The sequence below is a fragment of the Balearica regulorum genome, chromosome 2 (genome assembly GCF_011004875.1).
Source record: "Balearica regulorum gibbericeps isolate bBalReg1 chromosome 2, bBalReg1.pri, whole genome shotgun sequence".
Taxonomy (NCBI): Eukaryota; Metazoa; Chordata; class Aves; order Gruiformes; family Gruidae; genus Balearica; species Balearica regulorum.
In genome coordinates this window covers 116811007-116820565 of record NC_046185.1, presented here as the reverse complement: position 1 = coordinate 116820565, position 9559 = coordinate 116811007, and the positions used below count along the sequence as shown (strand labels likewise).

Sequence of the window (9559 nt, the reverse complement as noted above, 5' to 3'; positions counted from 1 at the left end):
ATGTCTTGATGAGAGCAGGCACGTGCCCCTTCTCCAGCTTCAGCGACTTCCCATCACACTGGAAGAAGCACTCCTGGCTGGCTCCTTCCACATCTCCCCACTGGAGGGGCGAGGAAAAGAAACAGAGAGAAAGCAGAAATTAATTCCAGCTTGAGTTCAGTGCACTTGCTAAGACTGCTTCCTGCCTGCCAAATAAAAGCACCATGGTAACAGCAACAAGCAAATTAATGAATTAGAAAACACCCATCTTTGCAAATTGTAGCTGTAGCCACAAAGCCCCATACAAGGAAAAACCCATGCAAATTCAGAGGATATGCAACACTGATCTAATACAACTGCGCAGCTCCTTTGCCCAGCCAGAGAAGGGTGCCAAATCACAGCCATATGCAGGGATCTGAAGGACTGATTTCAGATGGGAGATTGGTATTTTGTCCACTCTAATTTTCGCTTTTGTTGCCATTACACTCTTGCCCTTTGGGGGAGAATTTGATCCATTGTTATTCTAACAGTAGGTGAATGTACAGTGAAAATCAGGGGACTGCTCTCCATTCCAAGTCACGCTGCTTTTACAAGTGCCAGCTTCTTGCCCAAATAGCAATAGAAGCAAATTTCAGAAAAATTCTGAATAATCTAAGCCTCGGCTTAGGAAAGCAAGCACAAGTAAAAAGTTTTGATATCTTAGGTATTCATGAGGTGCTTGCTATTTTTTTTTGGAGGGGTTTTTTTGGCCTCCCAGCAGATGAAGGTTTTATTGAAGGATTCAACAAAAGATTAGAAGTCACTTTTTTTTGATCCTGAAGGAGTATCTCCTAAATGTGAAGACGCAAAGGACTAGCAGCAGCCCCATGGCATTTGGAAAAATATAAGAAATGGGCAACCTACTGAACAGCAGAACTGTCCCAAAAGAGGGAGAGATCGTTGATTAATAGCTAAGATTTGTGATAAAGGATGAACAGCTGAGTTTTAGCTTTCTTAAACTGGAGCTGGAGATGGCACATCAAGAGGAAATGCCCGAAAGACAGGCTGAGATTTCATTTGGACACAAGCAGATGGGTCTGGAACAGAGAGATTCATCTGAGGTTTGTCCGTATAAAGACAGTAATTAACTTTGTACTTACAGATGAGTCAGGTACACAACAAAAGAGAAGGAAACCACAGGCAGACCTCTCTACAAGACTCAAAATATGAGCTAATATTTTCCTTTCCTGCTTCCGTGCCCATGTAATAACATGTGTACTTTCGTGTCACTTGCTTCAGTGATTTCTTATTTTAACACAGAAATCAGATTTTCTACAGCCCTAAGCCTTCAGAGGTGTCCTGCAATACGACAACATAGTACTGGAAACAGCACATGTTTTCAGAAAAACAAGATGTATTTCAGTTTTGGGAATCTAAAGGGTTACTGACATATGTACAAACAACAGTGAGTTATGTATTAAATATTGCACCTGAGTAAGAAACATTTTGTATGACACTTTGAGAAGAGAAAAATGAAATCTCACTGGTGTACCTTAGTGACAGACCTGGAGACCAAAGCTACCAATCTTCCATTTTACTGACCAGATCTGCAGTATGATGACTTGAAAGTTGTCTCTAGAGCCTTCCAAGAGGGCATCAGGCTGATTTAGATGACATAGGTAATTTCTTTCAACACAGGACTTGTGGGTGGGATGTAGATGTTCTTTGGCTCCTGCAGACACTCAGGAAATGCTGTGTCCATCACAAGACAGGGTCTGGAGTGCTCTTGTGGTCAGCTCATCTTCACAGAGATACAGCTGCTTCAATGTAGTTCCTAATAGGACATGAAAGATGTGAGATGACCCTTCCTACTAACAGTAGGACACCTTGACTGCTACTTGAGCCAAGACCAACAACCCATTCAGTGATGTTTCAACACCCCACACTTGCCTCACTCACTGGTCAAATCAGTGCTGAAGAAGCCATTCTTAGACAGCTCAGAGATGAAGATTGTCTTTAGGTTGGTGCTTGGAAATGCAGTCCAGTTACAATACCTCTAACAATCTGCCCTCTGCCAGAAGGAGGCACATCCATGCCAACTCTCATCATTTCATTGTAAGCTTCTGGCTGCTTCATGTTTTTGCTTAAACCCCAATATCCACCAACAGGTAGCAGCCCTCAGGTGATTTTGACAGCTGCAGTTCTCAGTAGCTATCAGCTAGTCAGCACCAACTAATATTCTCACTGCTGTTACCCTTCTGCCCAAACCCTTTGGTGCCTCTTCCACCTGCAACATCTTCAGGTAAAGTCAGCGCTGGTGTATGGGTTCAGTGCCCAGACTCCTACACAAACCTGCACAGCACACATGCACCGGCTGTTATCCAGGCAGTACCATGACAGACCTAATGGCTAGGGGGATGCCAACGTTGTATGACGGATAAGGGTATAGGTGTATGGGTGCACCTGTATAGACAGCTTGGAAGGAAGATCCTGTTGCATGTGAATTTTTCAGTGCAGGGTTGTATCTTCTGAATAAACATCAGTTTTACCAGATCCAAATTAAGCATATACTGCTAATTTAGTTTTGCCATTAAGCACATCTTGCAATAATCTTTATTGGGATAAGAAACATTATTAGAGCTCTGTTGGCTGAATATAGCTATTTTCTCTCAAGTACCACAATTTTCTTCAGCTTCTTTGTCTCCTCTTTTCTCTTCAGGTCATTTGATGATTGACAGTTCAATGTACTGCAAGAACATTGGAAGGTAAGAGATTACTGCGTGCTGCAGTCAGAAGGTCCATGCTGCATAAAAATGTATTCTCTTCATTATTACCTATTTGACAAAGATTTAAGAGGGTTTTGCAGCTGAGGGCCATATGTAAAAAGACTACAGATCACTTCTGAAGGACAAATTGCAAAAGATATGCTCACTTACATTAAGGAGTTGATGAAAGCATATCTTTAAGGTGTACCACTGGTGCATAACACATCATGGGAAGGAAATTGGAAATGGCAGGCAGCAGCACAGCTGGCTGAATGTTTTAGGAATTGCATATTCTTCACTGGAAAATGGGGTTTTGTTGAACTAGGAAACAGTAAAATCTCACGTTTGTATGCTTCTCTGTTCATTTTACTATTAGCAAAACAGGAAAGTCATCCATTGCATCTGCAGCTGTGTGAAAATGAAAATCTACTGCTTCTGAGCTGCTACAGAGCACTCCTGGCATCGTAGTTCATTTCCCCATTGCTCTCACTTTCTCTGTGGGTCTTGGGCCCCAGCTGAATCAGACCTCCCTGGAACCCTGTCAGCCTTCCCAGAGACCCCGCTGATACAGTACCCGCCGCATCGTGTCTCCCCAGCAAGGCAAGGGAGAAAACATGGCATCGGAGGCACGGCACATCTCCCACTGGTGCCGGGAGTGAAACATAACCTCCTGCCCTGCTCTTCTTCTCTTTCCTCACCTTCATACCCTGGTGCTGGACCTGAGTGCTTGTCATTCATGTAGTCGTGATCCTGCACGGCACAGCCTGAGAACCAGCGCTTGGCCAGAGAGCAGAGCAGCAGGGAGGAGGACCAGGGAGCTGCAGATCCCATGAGGGTAGTTCAGGCAGATGGAGAAACTAATGACAGCTCGTAATGCGCAAAGCACTCAGAGAGAAAGCCAGCTTTACATTCTTGTGTGTTGATCCAGATTATGGGAACCTACATTAATCTCTTATTTAATAAATGACGGCTCTGAGTACCAGCCTTCAGGAGCCTTGTACGCTTTCCTGGTTCACCTATATAATCCAAAGATGCTGGTGGTGATCTTTGATGACCTGAAAGGTTGAAGAGATGCTAACCCACAATGTTGTAAATCACCTTATAATTTACAGAAAATTAGCTGGCTGGCAAATGCTCAGATAATAGAGGCAACAAAGTGCTACAAACAAGCTTTTGAATTCAGGCTGATCCTGGTGATACACACATCTTTGTCCATGGGCTCCTTTGGAAACTATTCCTGTGTTTAGATAATGAATGCTCTACTAAATCAAACTCGCCTGTGCAGGGAGCTGCGCAAGGGCTGTATTACTTTAGCCCATGCTTGATATGCTTTTAGTGTTTGGTTTTGAATGGCACTGAAAATGTGTGCTTTCATCTTTGCCACTTTGCAACACCAAAACAAAAGTAACTACTATAATCGATGTTATGAATAATTGCAGAAGAAAATAAGCATGTGTCCTGGTTTCAGCTGGGATAGAGTTCATTTTCATCCTAGCAGTGGGTATTGTGCTGTATTTTGGATTTAGGATGAGAATAATGTTGGTAACACGCTGATTTTTTGGTTGTTGCTAGGCAATGTTTACACTAACTCAAGGACTTTTTGGCTTCTCATATTGCCCAGCCTACGAGTAGGCTGGAGGTGCACAAGAAGCTGGGAGGGGACACACCCAGGACAGCTGACCCCAACTGGCCGAAGGGATATTCCATACCATATGATGTCATGCTCAGTACATAACTTGGGGGAAGCTGGCTGGGGGCACGACTGCAGCTCAGGAACTAGCTGGGCATTGGTGGTCTGTGGGGGGTGAGCAATTGTGCTGTACATCACTTGTTTCGTATATTATTTTATCATTTTTTGTATCGATATTATTATTATCTTCCTTTTCTGTCCTACTAAACTGTCTGTATGTCAACCCATGAGTTTTACCTTCTTTTTCCCCCCTGATTCTCTCCCCCATCCCACTGTGGGGGTTGAGTAAACGAACAGCTGTGCAGTCATTTTAGCTGCCTGATGGGTTTAAACCACAACAGCATGCCATTAGGATGTTCCTTCTCTTGCCTAAATGGGAATGATTCCCCTCTGAAAGTAATTCCCATGAACAGTGTTTCCAGCATCTCTCCCTTAGTGACTTGCCGATACCCGCGTAGCACAAGCTCACACATACTTTCTCTGGATGCGCCACTCTCCTCCACCCAAACACTTACTTTCATAAACCTGGTAGGAAATTTTAATCTTTGAGACAGATACACCTCTGTCAGATACAACTGATGTTGGCAAAGAGTTCATAGGTAGGGGGACACATATAATCTGAGGGTGTGATCACAAAGCCTCATTTCCATAGGGAACCAGACTGAAGAGGGCAAACCCTTGGGATAGGAGGCACTTGCAGCCAGGCCGTGATGCCACCCCATCAGGCTATCTACCTGAAGAAGGGAACCTACAAAATATGTAATAAAGGGGCCTAAAAATGGTGATAAGCAGAATGAGCAATGATTCATTTTTTTTGCTTTGGCACATGCAAGGAAATCCACAAACCCTCCTTGCTCACAGCACACCCAGTGCCTGCACCAACAGCAATGTTTCATCCTAGACCTTAGCTAACCAACACATCCCATGGCAGAAAAAGGACAGGTAGATTCACTACCTGATCCCACACGCACAGCTCTCCTCGTTGTCCTGAGTGGCCAGACCCCGTACAGAAGAGGGGCAGTGGAGAGCTGTCAGAGATGACAGCACTTCTCTCCCTCCCCGCTTTGCCGTGCCGATGACCTTTCCCAACCCCAGCTAACAAACTGGAAAGGGAACATCTGCTGGGGGAGCGGTGGTGAGAGGCACGACTGGTGCGGCACAGCTGCCAGGCCACCGATCTGCAGGGAGGAGCGGTGTGATGAGCAAGATGGGCTGTCAGAGGGCAGCTGAGCGGCTGGCACAGGTTTGCGTGTAGGTACCGTCTCGCACACAGATTTGTGCGAGGGTTTGGCTTTGCCTGGGAGCTTGTGCTGTTTTTCAGTTCATCTCTGCCTGAAAAAATAAAAAGAAAGCACCTGAAGAAAGAAAGAGACAAGGAAAGAAAAACATCCCTTGTGCAAAGCAGTCACTGAGTAACTTGGGTGTCCTCATCCTAAGACAGAGGACCCAGTTCAACTCCCTCCCAAGTCACAGGAAAAGCTCTCATTCTCTGATCCCTTTCTCCCTTGCTTAGCAAGGCACAGGTCTACAGCCTGGTTACAAGTATTTCCATTTTGCACAATTCTTAGAAACTTCTTTCTCTTGAAGTCAAGTCAGCAAGAGACAGATGTATTCAGACCTTCTAGAAGCATCATCCCACAGCTCTATGGCCTTAGGACAGGCAAACGTCAACAGGATCCACTAAGCAGGTTTCCATCTTTCTCAAGTTGACTCTGTATTTCTGCCTAAAAATGCAATTCTGTCCTGCCCTTTCCACCTCCCAAATAACTGCAAATAAACAAAAACGGAATGGTTGCTTTCTTGGCAGGAGAGAAAGCACATGGTTTCTGTGAGCCACCAAAACAAATGAAGTTGTCTAAAAAAAATCCTAACGGCTCTAAATTTAGTAAGTGTCAGAGCATTGCTTATGCAGTGCTCAGCTGATGGATGGGATGCTGACAGCAGACCAAACCTCAGTGCCACTCTGAATACCATCTACTAAATAAACTACTCATGCCATCAGCATCAATGGCCAGCTGCATTAATGACAGTACCTTGCCTTGCTTAAATCAGGGCCAAGCTTTAGTCAAGCAGGGGCAAGAAGAGAAATTACAGCCTGAAGGTGCTACAGCGTGGAGCCTGATCCCAAAACAATGGCCTTACAATGCAGTGAAACAGTGCTCAGTAAATCATTGCTCTAAATTAAAATATGATCCTAAGCTAATCTTGACAGGACTATTTCACCCAGGCAAAGGACCACACTAATGTAGCTGTATTTGCTCCATTATCGGAGCATGCAATAAGTGCTGTGTGAAAACAATCTTGTCTTAAACAGGCTTGCGTACTCAATCACTGCAACAGAAGGAAATTTGGAGTTTTCTCTGCACCCACATTACTGTTTCTTCTTTTGTCTTAACCCAGAATTTGGTAGCAGAAAGTAGGAAGATGTTGAATTAAGTCCAGTAAAAGAAATACTGAGATCTACTAATCTTGTATCATTCCTTCTCCACCATTTTTGCTGGATTTTGGGTTCCGTGGAGTGCTGTGGACACATTGGCCTAATGGTTCCTCTGGATGGCTCTAAGAAGTTCCCTGTTCAGCCTTCAAATTAGTCCCCCGAGTTGGTATCCCAAGGGTTTGAGGTGCTTTGCAAGAGAAAAGTACGTCTGACTTTGGGTCTCTGGTAGGAATAAGTGAAATAGAAATGCTATGTATGACCATGCAGACAGGCTGCAAGGGTGAAACAGAAGCTCAGATATTGTTAGAGCAACAACCAATGTCTTGTCTGTGTCACGTACTCTTCTGGTTCTACAGCCCAGTCATCCGAGCGATTTTTGCTATCATTACAAAACTAAAGGGAATCATGTAAAACTTTAGACTTTGCCAGAGAATAAGAATAAAATCAACCAGTGTTAAGACTCCTACTGACAACCTCAACAGAAGGCGGAGAGTAGGAATTCAAGTCAGTCCAGCAGTGAATTAGGATGGATTGGTGGGAAAGCATAGGCAGTTTGCATTACTGCTGACGGTTCCAAAATTCTCAGCACATGTGCTTGACCAAAGATCCATGTCCAGGGCTTTCCTGGATCGCTCCATTCACATATCACAAAAGTGATGAGCTCGAATAAGACAAGACGAGCACCAGAAGATTCACTTAGGAGAGGCGTAAAGAATACAAACATTAGCACAGCAGTGCTCTCCATTGCCTGGATGACAGAAAATACATACTTAGTAAGGGAAGTGGAGTTTTAAAATTATGTCAGAGAGTGTGAATGTCATGTTCTGTTTGTTAGAAGCCTTCAAGTCTCATCAGGAAACAGTTCATTAGAAATTCCTCTGCAGCTAGTACAAAATGTATGCTCCGAATGACTCAAATCTCCTTTAACCTTATTAATAAGCTCAGATATAAGCATAGTGTGCCTCAAGTTGCAGTGGCAGACATTATAATAGTTACTACAGTGCATGTATGAGCTGCTACATGACAGGTATTGTAATGTTAGTAATTAACCAGAGAGCTACTAGTGATGCAATTCAGACAATGCGATAGTTTGGAGTTACTAGGTACTTCTAGAGAGCAATTTTGATAGACCACCACCAAAACAGTATACCGGCTAAAAACACCACTGTAAGTTAAATGGTGGTTATTTTTAACTTTCTTTTTCTTGGTACCAGTATCAGATTCTCCAGTCAGGCTGATTCTCTCACTCAAGTCTTTGACAGTGCAAACCAGATCTTAACCTCCTTGCGTCCAGAGGAAGGATGTGGACAGGGGCTCGTAGCTAGTTAAATAGTCCACGTTCCCAGACACAGAGGTGTTGGCCACATACGCTGTACACCGGGAAGTCTGCTTTGCCAGCTCATCCTTTCATCCTCTTTCAGATGTGAAGGGGAATCCAAGTCTCGCTGCCTAGCCTCCTGATACCTACCTCCACAGAGCAGCTTTACTCCCTTCTTTAGCTCTGCTGTCATCTGCCAGATGCCTCTGCTACATCACCAGTAAGTGCTCTCCGGGACTGCGGTTGGCACAACTGCGAACCTGTGCATCTTTGACCTTCCTCGATAGTGCAGAAGAACAGTTTTCTGTTTCTGATTTGTCCTTGGGCAATAAAAGTAGTGGGGAATAACCTTCATAGGAAGGCATTGATTTAGTATTTCTCCAGATTAACTTCTGCCTTACTACGTTTTTGAGGGTTTTTTTCAGTAAAATGCAGCACAAGGACTCCCACACAGACATCTTCATGCATTAGAGCTTACAAAATCAGATCCTGTTGTCTTTCATTTTATCTTTCCTTTTCAAAGGGAAAAATACAAGCAACAGCTTACTATAGTTAAGGGTAGAAAGGATTGCTATTCCTTGTAAAAAACACTTTTTACACTGCACTCAGGCTTCTTTCTGGTGCAATACCTGTGTTTCCAATGGAGGTTCATCTCATGAGCCACCAGAAGATTAAATGCATACTTACTGCTCAAAGATATGGGTCATAGAGTCAAACATCTCCTTTGCTATAGCTAGTCATTGTCTAACAATCAGGAGCTGTAGGATCAAATTTGAGGCTAACACTTTTCACATACCTGGAACACTCAATGCTTATCTCCTCCCTGTAGACAGACTGCAACGCAACATCAACGTCACAGCCTGAGCAGCTGTTACGTGTTACCAGTCTCCATGCCCCAGAGTTCAATGAGCTCTGCAACAGGCTGACACCTATGCAATGGGGCATCAGATATCCACCTTTTTTTTTTTTTTTCTTGGAAGTGTATTTGTCCTCCATTTCAAATTATCTCTCAAATATGAAGATTGTATATTTTACCTTCATCACTCACGACTAGCTGATTAGATTAATAGAGCAGGGGTACATCAACCATCATACCTGTAACCTCTATGGAGACCGCTGGGTAAATTTTGCTCCTAGATGTAAGAATTACCACACCCAACACTGGAAAATCCAGGAAATAGAATAAAACTGTGAACAGCAGCTACATGACAACTATTTAGACCAAGACATGCAGAGGAAATTGGATAGAGATGAAGCTCCAGGGGACGTTAAATATGGATGAGGTACCTTGAAAGAAAAAAAGACAAGATGATGTGTCACAGTCTTAAAAAATGCACTGGGTTGAAAGATTCACGGCTACAAAAGAGGGCATAGTCCAGTACAATCAGAGA

The 9559-nt window shown here is 43.7% G+C and overlaps 1 long non-coding RNA gene across 1 annotated transcript; it reads right to left on the bottom strand.

The window, feature by feature from the left end:
- Window positions 1-31: 31 nt before the first annotated feature.
- Window positions 32-9312, bottom strand: LOC142600509 (uncharacterized). The gene is made up of 5 exons (XR_012834031.1): window positions 9204-9312; window positions 8319-8447; window positions 1511-1792; window positions 1119-1317; window positions 32-100 (listed from the first exon to the last, which is right to left on the bottom strand). It is a non-coding gene; the product is annotated as an uncharacterized LOC142600509 (long non-coding RNA).
- Between the last annotated feature and the right edge of the window lie 247 nt (window positions 9313-9559).